This window comes from Nerophis ophidion, linkage group LG18 (assembly GCF_033978795.1).
Source record: "Nerophis ophidion isolate RoL-2023_Sa linkage group LG18, RoL_Noph_v1.0, whole genome shotgun sequence".
Taxonomy (NCBI): Eukaryota; Metazoa; Chordata; class Actinopteri; order Syngnathiformes; family Syngnathidae; genus Nerophis; species Nerophis ophidion.
This window is the reverse complement of record NC_084628.1, coordinates 5,704,416-5,721,194: the sequence shown is the minus strand read 5'-3', so window position 1 is coordinate 5,721,194 and position 16,779 is coordinate 5,704,416.

The following is a 16,779-nucleotide window of genomic DNA, read 5'->3' as shown; positions in this document are numbered from 1 at the left end:
AAGTTTAGTTTACTAAAAATGTAATTTTTGCCTCTTTGAGCTGTAATTTGACCCCCTTAAAATGCTTCAAAACTCGCCAAACTGGACACACACATCAGGACTGGCAAAAATTGCGATCTAATCAAAAAACAAAACCCAAAGCTCAAAATTGCGCTCTAGCGCCCCCTTAGAAGAAAACACAGACAAAACTGTCTCTAACTTCCAGTAGGAAGGTCATAGAGACACGACACAAAAACTTCAATGTAGGTTTGACTTAGACCTAGATTTAATAGATTAACATTTTTCAGCAAAAATCAACAGGAAGTTGGCAAAAACCCCTTCAAAACAAAAGTTTAGTTTACTAAAAATGTAATTTTTGCCTCTTTGAGCTGTAATTTGACCCCCTAAACATGCTTAAAAACTCACCAAATTTGACACACACATCAGGACTGGCAAAAATTGCGATCTAATCAAAAAACAAAACTCAAAATTGCGCTCTAGCGCCCCCTTAGAAGAAAACACAGACACAACTGTCTCTAACTTCAAGTAGGAACGTCGTAGAGACGTGACACAAAAACTTCAATGTAGGTTTGACTTAGACCTAGATTTAATAGATTAACATTTTCCAGCAAAAATCAACAGGAAGTTGGCAAAAACCCCTTCAAAACAAAAGTTTAGTTTACTAAAAATGTAATTTTTGCCTCTTTGAGCTGTAATTTGACCGCCTAAGCATGCTTCAAAACTCACCAAATTTGACACACACATCAGGACTGGCAAAAATTGCGATCTAATCAAAAAACAAAACCCAAAACTCAAAATTGCGCTCTAGCGCCCCCTTAGAAGAAAACACAGACAAAACTGTCTCTAACTTCCAGTAGGAAGGTCGTAGAGACATGACACAAAAACTTCAATGTAGGTTTGACTTAGACCTAGATTTTAATAGATTAACATTTTTCAGCAAAAATCAACAGGAAGTTGGCAAAAACCCCTTCAAAACAAAAGTTTAGTTTACTAAAAATGTAATTTTTGCCTCTTTGAGCTGTAATTTGACACCCTAAACATGCTTAAAAACTCACCAAACTGGACACACACATCAGGACTGGCAAAAATTGCGATCTAATCAAAAAACAAAACTCAAAATTGCGCTCTAGCGCCCCCTTAGAAGAAAACACAGACAAAACTGTCTCTAACTTCCAGTAGGAAGGTCGTAGAGACATGACACAAAAACTTCAATGTAGGTTTGACTTAGACCTAGATTTAATAGATTAACATTTTTCAGCAAAAATCAACAAGAAGTTGGCAAAAACCCCTTCAAAACAAAAGTTTAGTTTACTAAAAATGTAAATTTTGCCTCTTTGAGCTGTAATTTGACCCCCTAAACATGCTTCAAAACTCACCAAATTTGACACACACATCAGGACTGGCAAAAATTGCGATCTAATCAAAAAACAAAACCCAAAACTCAAAATTGGGGTTTAGCGCCCCCTTAGAAGAAAACACAGACTAAACTGTCTCTGACTTCCAGTAGGAAGGTCATAGAGACATGACACAAAAACTTCAATGTAGGTTTGACTTAGACCTAGATTTAATAGATTAACATTTTTCAGCAAAAATCAACAGAAAGTTGGCAAAAACCCCTTCAAAACAAAAGTTTAGTTTACTAAAAATGTAATTTTTGCCTCTTTGAGCTGTAATTTGACCACCTAAACATGCTTCAAAACTCACCAAATTTGACACACACTTTAGGAGGACTGGCGAAAATTGCGATCTAATCAAAAAACAAAACCCTAAACTCAAAATTGCGCTCTAGCGCCCCCTTAGAAGAAAACACAGACAAAACTGTCTCTAACTTCCAGTAGGAAGGTCGTAGAGACATGACACAAAAACTTCAATGTAGGTTTGACTTAGACCTAGATTTAATAGATTAACATTGTTCAGCAAAAATCAACAGGAAGTTGGCAAAAACCCCTTCAAAACAAAAGTTTAGTTTACTAAAAATTGTATTTTTTGCCTCTTTGAGCTCTAATTTGACCCCCTAAACATGCTTAAAAACTCACCAAATTTGACACACACATCAGGACTGGCAAAAATTGCGATCTAATCAAAAAACAAAACCCAAAACTCAAAATTGCGCTCTAGCGCCCCCTTAGAAGAAAACACAGACTAAACTGTCTCTGACTTCCAGTAGGAAGGTCGTAGAGACATGACACAAAAACTTCAATGTAGGTTTGACTTAGACCTAGATTTAATAGATTAACATTTTTCAGCAAAAATCAACAGGAAGTTGGCAAAAACCCCTTCAAAACTAAAGTTTAGTTTACTAAAAATGTAATTTTTGCCTCTTTGAGCTGTAATTTGACCACCTAAACATGCTTAAAAACTCACCAAATTTGACACACACTTTAGGAGGACTGGCGAAAATTGCGATCTAATCAAAAAACAAAACCCTAAACTCAAAATTGCGCTCTAGCGCCCCCTAGAAGAAAACACAGACAAAACTGTCTCTAACTTCCAGTAGGAACGTCGTAGAGACATGACACAAAAACTTCAATGTAGGTTTGACTTAGACCTAGATTTAATAGATTAACATTTTTCAGCAAAAATCAACAGGAAGTTGGCAAAAACCCCTTCAAAACAAAAGTTTAGTTTACTAAAAATTGTATTTTTTGCCTCTTTGAGCTCTAATTTGACCCCCTAAACATGCTTAAAAACTCACCAAATTTGACACACACATCAGGACTGGCAAAAATTGCGATCTAATCAAAAAACAAAACCCAAAACTCAAAATTGCGCTCTAGCGCCCCCTTAGAAGAAAACACAGACAAAACTGTCTCTAACTTCCAGTAAGAACGTCGTAGAGACATGAAACAAAAACTTAGACCTAGATTTAATAGATTAACATTTTTCAGCAAAAATCAACAAGAAGTTGGCAAAAACCCCTTTCAAAACAAAAGTTTAGTTTACTAAAAATGTAATTTTTGCCTCTTTGAGCTGTAATTTGACCCCCTTAAAATGCTTAAAAACCCACCAAATTTGAAACACATATCAGGACTGGCAAAAATTGTGATCTGATCAAAAAACAAAACCCAAAACTCAAAATTGCGCTCTAGCGCCCCCTTAGAAGAAAACACAGACAAAACTGTCTCTAACTTCCAGTAAGAACGTCGTAGAGACATGAAACAAAAACTTAGACCTAGATTTAATAGATTAACATTTTTCAGCAAAAATCAACAAGAAGTTGGCAAAAACCCCTTCAAAACAAAAGTTTAGTTTACTAAAAATTTTATTTTTTGCCTCTTTGAGCTCTAATTTGACCCCCTAAACATGCTTAAAAACTCACCAAATTTTACACACACATCAGGACTGGCAAAAATTGCGATCTAATCAAAAAACAAAACCCAAAACTCAAAATTGCGCTCTAGCGCCCCCTTAGAAGAAAACCAAGACAAAACTGTCTCTAACTTCCAGTAGGAAGGTCGTAGAGACATGACACAAAAACTTCAATGTAGGTTTGACTTAGACCTAGATTTAATAGATTAACATTTTTCAGCAAAAATCAACAAGAAGTTGGCAAAAGCCCCTTCAAAACAAAAGTTTAGTTTACTAAAAATTTAATTTTTGCCTCTTTGAGCTGTAATTTGACCCCCTAAACATGCTTCAAAACTCACCAAATTTGACACACACATCAGGACTGGCAAAAATTGCGATCTAATCAAAAAACAAAACCCAAAACTCAAAATTGCGCTCTAGCGCCCCCTTAGAAGAAAACACAGACAAAACTGTCTCTAACTTCCAGTAGGAAGGTCGTAGAGACATGACACAAAAACTTCAATGTAGGTTTGACTTAGACCTAGATTTAATAGATTAACATTTTTCAGCAAAAATCAACAGGAAGTTGGCAAAAACCCCTTCAAAACAAAAGTTTAGTTTACTAAAAATTGTAATTTTTGCCTCTTTGAGCTGTAATTTGACCCCCTAAACATGCTTAAAAACTCACCAAATTTTACACACACATCAGGACTGGCAAAAATTGCGATCTAATCAAAAAACAAAACCCAAAACTCAAAATTGCGCTCTAGCGCCCCCTTAGAAGAAAACACAAACAAAACTGTCTCTAACTTCCAGTAGGAACGTTGTAGAGACATGACACAAAAACTTCAATGTAGGTTTGACTCAGACCTAGATTTAATAGATTAACATTCTTCAGCAAAAATCAACAGGAAGTTGGCAAAAACCCCTTCAAAACAAAAGTTTGGTTTACTAAAAATGTAATTTTTGCCTCTTTGAGCTGTAATTTGACCAGCTAAACACGCTTAAAAACTCACCAAACTGGACACACACATCAGGACTGGCAAAAATTGCGATCTAAACAAAACCCACAACTTAAAATTGCGCTCTAGCGCCCCCTTAGAAGAAAACACGGACAAAACTGTCTCTAACTTCCAGTAGAAAGGTCGTAGAGACATGACACAAAAACTTCAATGTAGGTTTGACTTAGACCTAGATTTAATAGATTAACATTTTTCAGCAAAAATCAACAGGAAGTTGGCAAAAACCCCTTCAAAACAAGTTTAGTTTACTAAAAATGTAATTTTTGCCTCTTTGAGCTGTAATTTGACACCCTAAACATGCTTAAAAACTCACCAAACTGGACACACACATCAGGACTGGCAAAAATTGCGATCTAATCAAAAAACAAAACCCAAAACTCAAAATTGCGCTCTAGCGCCCCCTTAGAAGAAAACACAAACAAAACTGTCTCTAACTTCCAGTAGGAACGTTATAGAGACATGACACAAAAACTTCTATGTAGGTTTGACTTAGACCTAGATTTAATAGATTAACATTCTTCAGCAAAAATCAACAGGAAGTTGGCAAAAACCCCTTCAAAACAAAAGTTTGGTTTACTAAAAATGTAATTTTTGCCTCTTTGAGCTGTAATTTGACCCCCTAAACATGCTTCAAAACTCACCAAATTTGACACACACATCAGGACTGGGAAAAATTGCGATCTAATCAAAAAACAAAACCCAAAACTCAAAATTGCGCTCTAGCGCCCCCTTAGAAGAAAACACAGACAAAACTGTCTCTAACTTCCAGTAGGAACGTCGTAGAGACATGACACAAAAACTTCAATGTAGGTTTGACTTAGACCTAGATTTAATAGATTAACATTTTTCAGCAAAAATCAACAGGAAGTTGGCAAAAACCCCTTCAAAACAAAAGTTTAGTTTACTAAAAATGTAATTTTTGCCTCTTTGAGCTGTAATTTGACCACCTAAACATGCTTAAAAACTCACCAAATTTGACACACACTTTAGGAGGACTGGCAAAAATTGCGATCTAATCAAAAAACAAAACCCTAAACTCAAAATTGCGCTCTAGCGCCCCCTTAGAAGAAAACACAGACAAAACTGTCTCTAACTTCCAGTAGGAAGGTCGTAGAGACATGACACAAAAACTTCAATGTAGGTTTGACTTAGACCTAGATTTAATAGATTAACATTTTTCAGCAAAAATCAACAGGAAGTTGGCAAAAACCCCTTGAAAACAAAAGTTTAGTTTACTAAAAATGTAATTTTTGCCTCTTTGAGCTGTAATTTGACCCCCTAAACATGCTTAAAAACTCACCAAACTGGACACACACATCAGGACTGGCAAAAATTGCGATCTAATCAAAAAACAAAACCCTAAACTCAAAATTGCGCTCTAGCGCCCCCTTAGAAGAAAACACAGACAAAACTGTCTCTAACTTCCAGTAGGAAGGTCGTAGAGACATGAGACAAAAACTTCAATGTAGGTTTGACTTAGACCTAGATTTAATAGATTAACATTTTTCAGCAAAAATCAACAGGAAGTTGGCAAAAACCCCTTCAAAACAAAAGTTTAGTTTACTAAAAATGTAATTTTTGCCTCTTTGAGCTGGGATTTGACCCCCTAAACATGCTTAAAAACTCACCAAACTGGACACACACATCAGGACTGGCAAAAATTGTGATCTAATCAAAAAACAAAACTCAAAATTGCGCTCTAGCGCCCCCTTAGAAGAAAACACAGACAAAACTGTCTCTAACTTCCAGTAGGAAGGTCGTAGAGACATGACACAAAAACTTCAATGTAGGTTTGACTTAGACCTAGATTTTAATAGATTAACATTTTTCAGCGAAAATCAACAAGAAGTTGGCAAAAACCCCTTCAAAACAAAAGTTTAGTTTATTAAAAATGTAATTTTTGCCTCTTTGAGCTGTAATTTGACCCCCTAAACATGCTTAAAAACTCACCAAATTTGACACACACATCAGGACTGGCAAAAATTGCAATCTAATCAAAAAACAAAACCCAAAACTCAAAATTGCGCTCTAGCGCCCCCTTAGAAGAAAACACAGACAAAACTGTCTCTAACTTCCAGTAGGAAGGTCGTAGAGACATGACACAAAAACTTCAATGTAGGTTTGACTTATACCTGGATTTAATAGATTAACATTTTTCAGCAAAAATCAACAAGAAGTTGGCAAAACCCCTTTCAAAACAAAAGTTTAGTTTACTAAAAATGTAATTTTTGCCTCTTTGAGCTGTAATTTGACCCCCTTAAAATGCTTAAAAACTCACCAAATTTGAAACACACATCAGGACTGGCAAAAATTGCGATCTGATCAAAAAACAAAACCCAAAACTCAAAATTGCGCTCTAGCGCCCCCTTAGAAGAAAACACAGACAAAACTGTCTCTAACTTCCAGTAGGAACGTCGTAGAGACATGAAACAAAAACTTAGACCTAGATTTAATAGATTAACATTTTTCAGCAACAATCAACAGGAAGTTGGCAAAAGCCCCTTCAAAACAAAAGTTTAGTTTACTAAAAATGTAATTTTTGCCTCTTTGAGCTGTAATTTGACCCCCTAAACATGCTTAAAAACTCACCAAACTGGACACACACATCAGGACTGGCAAAAATTGCGATCTAATCAAAAAACAAAACTCAAAATTGCGCTCTAGCGCCCCCTTAGAAGAAAACACAGACAAAACTGTCTCTAACTTCCAGTAGGAAGGTCGTAGAGATGTGACGCAAAAACTTCAATGTAGGTTTGACTTAGACCTAGATTTAATAGATTAACATTTTTCAGCAAAAATCAACAAGAAGTTGGCAAAAACCCCTTCAAAACAAAAGTTTAGTTTACTAAAAATTGTATTTTTTGCCTCTTTGAGCTCTAATTTGACCCCCTAAACATGCTTAAAAACTCACCAAACTGGACACACACATCAGGACTGGCAAAAATTGCGATCTAATCAAAAAACAAAACCCAAAACTCAAAATTGCGCTCTAGCGCCCCCTTAGAAGAAAACACAGACAAAACTGTCTCTAACTTCCAGTAAGAACGTCGTAGAGACATGAAACAAAAACTTAGACCTAGATTTAATAGATTAACATTTTTCAGCAAAAATCAACAAGAAGTTGGCAAAAACCCCTTCAAAACAAAAGTTTAGTTTACTAAAAATTGTATTTTTTGCCTCTTTGAGCTGTAATTTGACCCCCTAAACATGCTTAAAAACTCACCAAATTTGACACACACTTTAGGAGGACTGGCGAAAATTGCGATCTAATCAAAAAACAAAACCCTAAACTCAAAATTGCGCTCTAGCGCCCCCTTAGAAGAAAACACAGACAAAACTGTCTCTAACTTCCAGTAGGAACGTCGTAGAGACATGAAACAAAAACTTCTATGTAGGTTTGACTTAGACCTAGATTTAATAGATTAACATTTTTCAGCAAAAATCAACAGGAAGTTGGCAAAAACCCCTTCAAAACAAAAGTTTAGTTTACTAAAAAATGTATTTTTTGCCTCTTTGAGCTCTAATTTGACCCCCTAAACATGCTTCAAAACTCACCAAATTTGACACACACATCAGGACTGGCAAAAATTGCGATCTAATCAAAAAACAAAACCCAAAACTCAAAATTGGGGTTTAGCGCCCCCTTAGAAGAAAACACAGACTAAACTGTCTCTGACTTCCAGTAGGAAGGTCATAGAGACATGACACAAAAACTTCAATGTAGGTTGGACTTAGACCTAGATTTAATAGATTAACATTTTTCAGCAAAAATCAACAGGAAGTTGGCAAAAACCCCTTCAAAACAAAAGTTTAGTTTACTAAAAATGTAATTTTTGCCTCTTTGAGCTGTAATTTGACCACCTAAACATGCTTCAAAACTCACCAAATTTGACACACACTTTAGGAGGACTGGCGAAAATTGCGATCTAATCAAAAAACAAAACCCTAAACTCAAAATTGCGCTCTAGCGCCCCCTTAGAAGAAAACACAGACAAAACTGTCTCTAACTTCCAGTAGGAAGGTCGTAGAGACATGACACAAAAACTTCAATGTAGGTTTGACTTAGACCTAGATTTAATAGATTAACATTGTTCAGCAAAAATCAACAGGAAGTTGGCAAAAACCCCTTCAAAACAAAAGTTTAGTTTACTAAAAATGTAATTTTTGCCTCTTTGAGCTGTAATTTGACCCCCTAAACATGCTTCAAAACTCACCAAATTTGACACACACATCAGGACTGGATCAAAATTGCGATCTAATCAAAAAACAAAACTCAAAATTGCGCTCTAGCGCCCCCTTAGAAGAAAACACAGACACAACTGTCTCTAACTTCAAGTAGGAACGTCGTAGAGACGTGACACAAAAACTTCAATGTAGGTCTGACTTAGACCTAGATTTAATAGATTAACATTTTCCAGCAAAAATCAACAGGAAGTTGGCAAAAACCCCTTCAAAACAAAAGTTTAGTTTACTAAAAATGTAATTTTTGCCTCTTTGAGCTGTAATTTGACACCCTAAACATGCTTAAAAACTCACCAAACTGGACACACACATCAGGACTGGCAAAAATTGCGATCCAATCAAAAAACAAAACTCAAAATTGCGCTCTAGCGCCCCCTAAGAAGAAAACACAGACAAAACTGTCTCTAACTTCCAGTAGGAACGTCGTAGAGACATGACACAAAAACTTCAATGTAGGTTTGACTTAGACCTAGATTTAATAGATTAACATTTTTCAGCAAAAATCAACAAGAAGTTGGCAAAAACCCCTTCAAAACAAAAGTTTAGTTTACTAAAAATTGTATTTTTTGCCTCTTTGAGCTCTAATTTGACCCCCTAAACATGCTTAAAAACTCACCAAATTTTACACACACATCAGGACTGGCAAAAATTGCGATCTAATCAAAAAACAAAACCCAAAACTCAAAATTGCGCTCTAGCGCCCCCTTAGAAGAAAACACAGACAAAACTGTCTCTAACTTCCAGTAGGAAGGTCGTAGAGACATGACACAAAAACTTCAATGTAGGTTTGACTTAGACCTAGATTTAATAGATTAACATTTTTCAGCAAAAATCAACAGGAGGTTGGCAAAAACCCCTTCAAAACAAAAGTTTAGTTTACTAAAAATGTAATTTTTGCCTCTTTGAGCTGTAATTTGACCACCTAAACATGCTTAAAAACTCACCAAACTGGACACACACATCAGGACTGGCAAAAATTGCGATCTAATCAAAAAACAAAACTCAAAATTGCGCTCTAGCGCCCCCTTAGAAGAAAACACAGACAAAACTGTCTCTAACTTCCAGTAGGAAGGTCGTAGAGACATGACACAAAAACTTCAATGTAGGTTTGACTTAGACCTAGATTTTAATAGATTAACATTTTTCAGCAAAAATCAACAAGAAGTTGGCAAAAACCTTTTCAAAACAAAAGTTTAGTTTACTAAAAATTGTATTTTTTGCCTCTTTGAGCTCTAATTTGACCCCCTAAACATGCTTAAAAACTCACCAAATTTTACACACACATCAGGACTGGCAAAAATTGCGATCTAATCAAAAAACAAAACCCTAAACTCAAAATTGCGCTCTAGCGCCCCCTTAGAAGAAAACACAGACAAAACTGTCTCTAACTTCCAGTAGGAAGGTCGTAGAGACATGACACAAAAACTTCAATGTAGGTTTGACTTAGACCTAGATTTAATAGATTAACATTTTTCAGCAAAAATCAACAGGAAGTTGGCAAAAACCCCTTCAAAACAAAAGTTTAGTTTACTAAAAATGTAATTTTTGCCTCTTTGAGCTGTAATTTGACCCCCTAAACATGCTTAAAAACTCACCAAACTGGACACACACATCAGGACTGGCAAAAATTGCGATCTAATCAAAAAACAAAACTCAAAATTGCGCTCTAGCGCCCCCTTAGAAGAAAACACAGACAAAACTGTCTCTAACTTCCAGTAGGAAGGTCGTAGAGACGTGACACAAAAACTTCAATGTAGGTTTGACTTAGACCTAGATTTAATAGATTAACATTTTCCAGCAAAAATCAACAGGAAGTTGGCAAAAACCCCTTCAAAACAAAAGTTTTTTTTGCCTCTTTGAGCTGTAATTTGACACTTAAATTTTTTCAGAACTCACCAAACTGCACACACACATAAGACTGGTGAAAATTGCGATCTAATAAAAAAACGAACAAATTATCATGATTGCACTGCTGCACGCTAACTTCATGGCTCACATGCTCACATTTCTACATGCTCTTGACATTTTGGCGACACACAGACGTGATACTGGGCAACTGTTTGAATAAAAAATGTGCAAACAAACTCTCCTCAGACTGATTCATGTGCACATCAGAGACATATGAACACCCAAACAGTTAATTTCCCATACAATGCAGCAGAACAATTTGCAAAAATGCACCGACACCCAATTGTCCTAAACAGAGCTACTGACTGCACACGTAGTTCTCTAAAAGCACTACCATATGATTAGATTTTGATTTTTTTTATTAAGGATGCCCATTAGTTGGTTGCCACAACAACCCACTAGTCTTCCTGGAGTCCACAAACTCAATACAATTACAAGTAAAAACCTATAATTAAAAAAGCATCAACAAGCAAACCATTTACAGTCACAGATGTTTAATTACCATATAAATATAACTACACAATACAAAACCAAACAAAAATCATCAACAAACTAATTTACAGACTCAGATAAAATATTACTTTCCTTTTAAAAACCTGTTTACTTTCAGTGCCGGTGAGAATTCGAGTCAGGTTATTCCAGAGCGATACAGATCTATAAATACAAACCCCGTTTCCATATAAGTTGGGAAATTGTGTTAGATGTAAATATAATGATTTGCAAAACCTTTCCAACCCATATTCAATTGAATGCACTACAAAGACAAGATATTTCATGTTCAAACTCATAAACTTTTTTTTTTTTTTTTCAAATAATAACTTAGAACACATGCCAAAGTAGTTGGGAAAGGGCATGTTCACCACTGTGTTACATCACCTTTTCTTTTAACAACACTCAATAAACGTTTGGGAACTGAGGAAACTATTTGCTGAAGCTTTGAAAGTGGAATTCTTTCCCATTCTTGTTTTATGTAGAGCTTCAGTCGTTCAACAGTCCGGGGTCTTCGCTGTCGTATTTTACGCTTCATAATGCGCCACACATTTTCCATAGGGAGACATCGAAAGTACCCGCACTCTTTTTATACGAAGACACGCTGTTGTAACACACTTGCTGAAATAAACATGATAACGTTGCTTGGATGACAACATATGTTGCTCCAAAACCTGTATGGACCTTTCAGCATTAAGGGTGCCTTCACAGATGTGTAAGTTACCCATGCCTTGGGCACTAATACACCCCCATACCATCACAGATGTGTAAGTTACCCATGCCTTGGGCACTAATACACCCCCATACCATCACAGATGCTGGCTTTTGAACTTTGCGCCTATGACAATCCGGATGGTTATTTTCCTCTTTGTTCCGGAGGACACCACATCCACAGTTTTCAAATATAATTTGAAATGTGGACTCGTCAGACCACAGAACACTTTCAGCACTTAGCATCAGTCCATCTTAGATGGGCTCGGGCCCGGCGAAGGCGGCGGCGTCTGGGTGTTGTTGATAAATGGGTTTTTGCTTTGCATAGATGAGTTTTAACTGGCACTTACAGATGTAGCGACCAACTGTAGTTACCGACAGTGGTTTTATGAAGTGTTCCTGAGCCACAGTTTTCAAATATAACTTGAAATGTTTTCAAATATAACTTGAAATGTGAACTCGTCAGACCACAGAACACTTTACCACTTAGCATCAGTACATCTTAGATGGGCTCGGGCCCGGCGAAGGCGGCGGCGTCTGGGTGTTGTTGATAAATGGGTTTTTGCTTTGCATAGATGAGTTTTAACTTGCACTTACAGATGTAGCGACCAACTGTAGTTACTGACAGTGGTTTTATGAAGTATTCCTGAGCCACAGTTTTCAAATATAACTTGAAATGTGAACTCGTCAGACCACAGAACACTTTCAGCACTTAGCATCAGTCCATCTTAGATGGGCTCGGGCCCGGCGAAGGCGGCGGCGTCTGGGTGTTGTTGATAAATGGGTTTTTGCTTTGCATAGATGAGTTTTAACTTGCACTTACAGATGTAGCGACCAACTGTAGTTACTGACAGAGGTTTTATGAATTATTCCTGAGCCACAGTTTTCAAATATAACTTGAAATGTGAACTCGTCAGACCACAGAACACTTTCAGCACTTAGCATCAGTCCATCTTAGATGGGCTCGGGCCCGGCCAAGCCGGCGGCGTCTGGGTGTTGTTGATAAATGGGTTTTTGCTTTGCATAGATGAGTTTTAACTTGCACTTACAGATGTAGCGACCAACTGTAGTTACTGACAGTGGTTTTATGAAGTGTTCCTGAGCCACAGTTTTCAAATATAACTTGAAATGTTTTCAAATATAACTTGAAATGTGAACTCGTCAGACCACAGAACACTTTCAGCACTTAGCATCAGTCCATCTTAGATGGGCTCGGGCCCGGCGAAGGCGGCGGCGTCTGGGTGTTGTTGATAAATGGGTTTTTGCTTTGCATAGATGAGTTTTAACTTGCACTTACAGATGTAGCGACCAACTGTAGTTACTGACAGAGGTTTTATGAATTATTCCTGAGCCACAGTTTTCAAATATAACTTGAAATGTGAACTCGTCAGACCACAGAACACTTTCAGCACTTAGCATCAGTCCATCTTAGATGGGCTCGGGCCCGGCCAAGCCGGCGGCGTCTGGGTGTTGTTGATAAATGGGTTTTTGCTTTGCATAGATGAGTTTTAACTTGCACTTACAGATGTAGCGACCAACTGTAGTTACTGACAGTGGTTTTATGAAGTGTTCCTGAGCCACAGTTTTCAAATATGACTTGAAATGTTTTCAAATATAACTTGAAATGTGAACTCGTCAGACCACAGAACCCTTTACCACTTAGCATCAGTCCATCTTAGATGGGCTCGGGCCCGGCGAAGGCGGCGGCGTCTGGGTGTTGTTGATAAATGGGTTTTTGCTTTGCATAGATGAGTTTTAACTTGCACTTACAGATGTAGCGACCAACTGTAGTTACTGACAGTGGTTTTATGAAGTGTTCCTGATCCACAGTTTTCAAATATAACTTGAAATGTGAACTCGTCAGACCACAGAACACTTTCAGCACTTAGCATCAGTCCATCTTAGATGGGCTCGGGCCCGGCGAAGCCGGCGGCGTCTGGGTGTTGTTGATAAATGGGTTTTTGCTTTGCATAGATGAGTTTTAACTTGCACTTACATATGTAGCGACCAACTGTAGTTACCGACAGAGGTTTTATGAAGTATTCCTGAGCCACAGTTTTCAAATATAACTTGAAATGTGAACTCGTCAGACCACAGAACACTTTACCACTTAGCATCAGTCCATCTTAGATGGGCTCGGGCCCGGCGAAGGCGGCGGCGTCTGGGTGTTGTTGATAAATGGGTTTTTGCTTTGCATAGATGAGTTTTAACTTGCACTTACAGATGTAGCGACCAACTGTAGTTACCGACGGTGGTTTTATGAAGTGTTCCTGAGCCCATGTGGTGATATCCTTTACACACTGATGTTTATGGTGTTCTTGGGATGCAACTCAGTATTCTTCTTCAGGAAGACCCGAGGGAGAATGGAGTCAGCTGGCATGGAGCAAGAAGGGTGGCCAGTGACCAGAACAAATGGAGGGGACTCGTCGCCCAATGTTCCAACAGGAACGGGAGGAACTAAGTCTAAGTAGGTAACTTTGTGACCCGGTTTCTTAAGGAACAGTACATAATTAAACCTGAGTTGACTTAGGCTTTCTCAGCCATGTCTCTTTCTGTCATTTAAACTCCTAAGTCCATTATCAATCCATGGGGCAGACTTAATTTTGACTGAAAACTTTTTCAGAGGGTCATGCTTGCCCACAATACTCACGTACAATAACATCAATAAATCCAGTCCAGTCTCAGGGTCTTCCTCACGGCACACCTCCTTCCAATCTAAACAGGATATTTCATCAATAAAACACTCTTCATCAATTCTCTTAGAAGACCAATGATGAATATTTATACGGCAACAGGAAACATTTGGGGCGGCATGGCTCGGTTGGTAGAGCGGCCATGCCTGCTGTGTGCAAAGTACACTCATTTTTAAAAAGCCGTGTTTTAAGTTTGAAACACTAAATCACACCTTTTCCTCAGCGCATGCACTGTCGCAGTAACTTGCAACAACCGTGGAATAGAGTACATTTTTTACACTCCTGCAAAAAGCACCTGCAAGTCTTTGTCGGTGAAATTCTTCTATTTTGCAGTTTTGATCATAATCTTTGTGTTTTCTGATTGTGCAAATGAGAAAGGCTAACCCCGTGGCTAATTTGAATATATTTTGTGTATTTAAATGGGGGCTCATTTCCATCTTGACTGGGATACAAAAAAAGAAAGGTGCTTGAATTAATACGTACGCACACTTCCATATATCTGAATTTGTTGTAAGAAATCCACACAGCTCTTAATGCATGAGGACCGAAGACATATAATAAATTATTCATTGAAGTATTTATGTCAGACTTTGTTTGTGTTTTAGTTTTTCCTCTCTGTGTGTGTATTATTTCCTGTCTTTAGGTCCTGTCAGCGCTCTTATTTTGTTAGTTTCCTGTCTTTCTCCCTGAGCGCGGTTTTCCCCTCAACTGCGGCTGATTGGCACCTGGCCACACCAGGTGTCAATCAGCCTGGTCCTGTTTTTACCTGCTTTTTTCCTCCAGTCAGTGCTGGATTATTGTGTCGATGTCACTTCCGTATTGTCGCTCCTCTCGTGTCTTTTCGTGTCGTGTCATTGCAGCGTAGCGGTAAGCTATATTTCGTTATCTATTTGTGGCTTACTGTCTTTTGTTCCCTGCTTCCGTTTTGTTTTCATTCTACAAGTAACGACTTCTTTTTTTTCCTGCTCGCTACCCGCTAGCTTCCACGCTAGGCCCTTTTTGTTTTTGCTAGCTTCCATGCTAAAGCTCCTTTTGTTTTCTAGCTCCCATGCTAGCTCTCTTAGTTGGTTATCCGCCTCGTGCGCGCTTTTTGTCGTACCCCTTTGGTTTGTTCTTGTTTTAGTATCTTTATTAAATCATGTTTTCCTATCCAATGCCTGCCTCCATCTCTGCATCTTGGGGTTCGTCACCAACAAACTCTGACAATTTAAAGTTTTGATTCGGCAAGTATATTTTGAATTTGTTTTATTATTCACATTGCCATTGATTTTATTATTATTGATGTACCAGTATTATTTTTTTCCAAACGCCTTTCTTTCATTGAACTTAACTTAAACATGCAAACGTTATGTTGTGAATAAATTATTATAGAAAAGGGTTAGGATTAGGGTTAGGGACAGCGTGGCGCAGTGGAAGTGTGGCCGTGCGCAGCCCGAGGGTCCCTGGTTCAATCCCCCACCTAGTACCAACCTCGTCACGTCCGTTGTGTCCTGAGCAAGACACTGCACCCTTGCTCCTGATGGGTGCTGGTTGGCGCCTTGCATGGCAGCTCCCTCCATCAGTGTGTGAATGTGTGTGTGAATGGGTAAATGTGGAAGTAGTGTCAAAGCGCTTTGAGTACCTTGAAGGTAGAAAAGCGCTATCAATCAATCAATCAATGTTTACTTATATAGCCCTAAATCACTAGTGTCTCAAAGGGCTGCACAAACCACCACGACATCCTCGGTAGGCCCACATAAGGGCAAGGAAAACTCACACCCAGTGGGACGTCGGTGACAATGATGACTATGAGAACCTTAGAGAGGAGGAAAGCAATGGATGTCGAGCGGGTCTAACATGATACTGTGAAAGTTCAATCCACAATGGATCCAACACAGTCGCGAGAGTCCAGTCCAAAGAGGATCCAAGACACAGCAGCGAGAGTCCCGTTCACAGCGGAGCCAGCAGGAAACCATCCCAAGCGTAGGCGGACCAGCAGCGCAGAGATGTCCCCAGCCGATACACAGGCGAGCAGTACATGGCCACCGGATCGGACCGGACCCCCTCCACACGGGAGAGTGGGACATAGAAGAAAAAGAAAAGAAACGGCAGATCAACTGGTCTAAAAAGGGAGTCTATTTAAAGGCTAGAGTATACAAATGAGTTTTAAGGTGAGACTTAAATGCTTCTACTGAGGTGGCATCTCGAACTGTTACCGGGAGGGCATTCCAGAGTACTGGAGCCCGAACGGAAAATGCTCTATAGCCCGCAGACTTTTTTTGGGTTTTGGGAATCACTAATAAGCCGGAGTCCTTTGAACGCAGATTTCTTGCCGGGACATATGGTACAATACAATCGGCAAGATAAGATGGAGCTAGACCGTGTAGTATTTAAGTATATAAGTACAACCCATTTATCATTCATTTATTATTAGCTATGAGCACTAT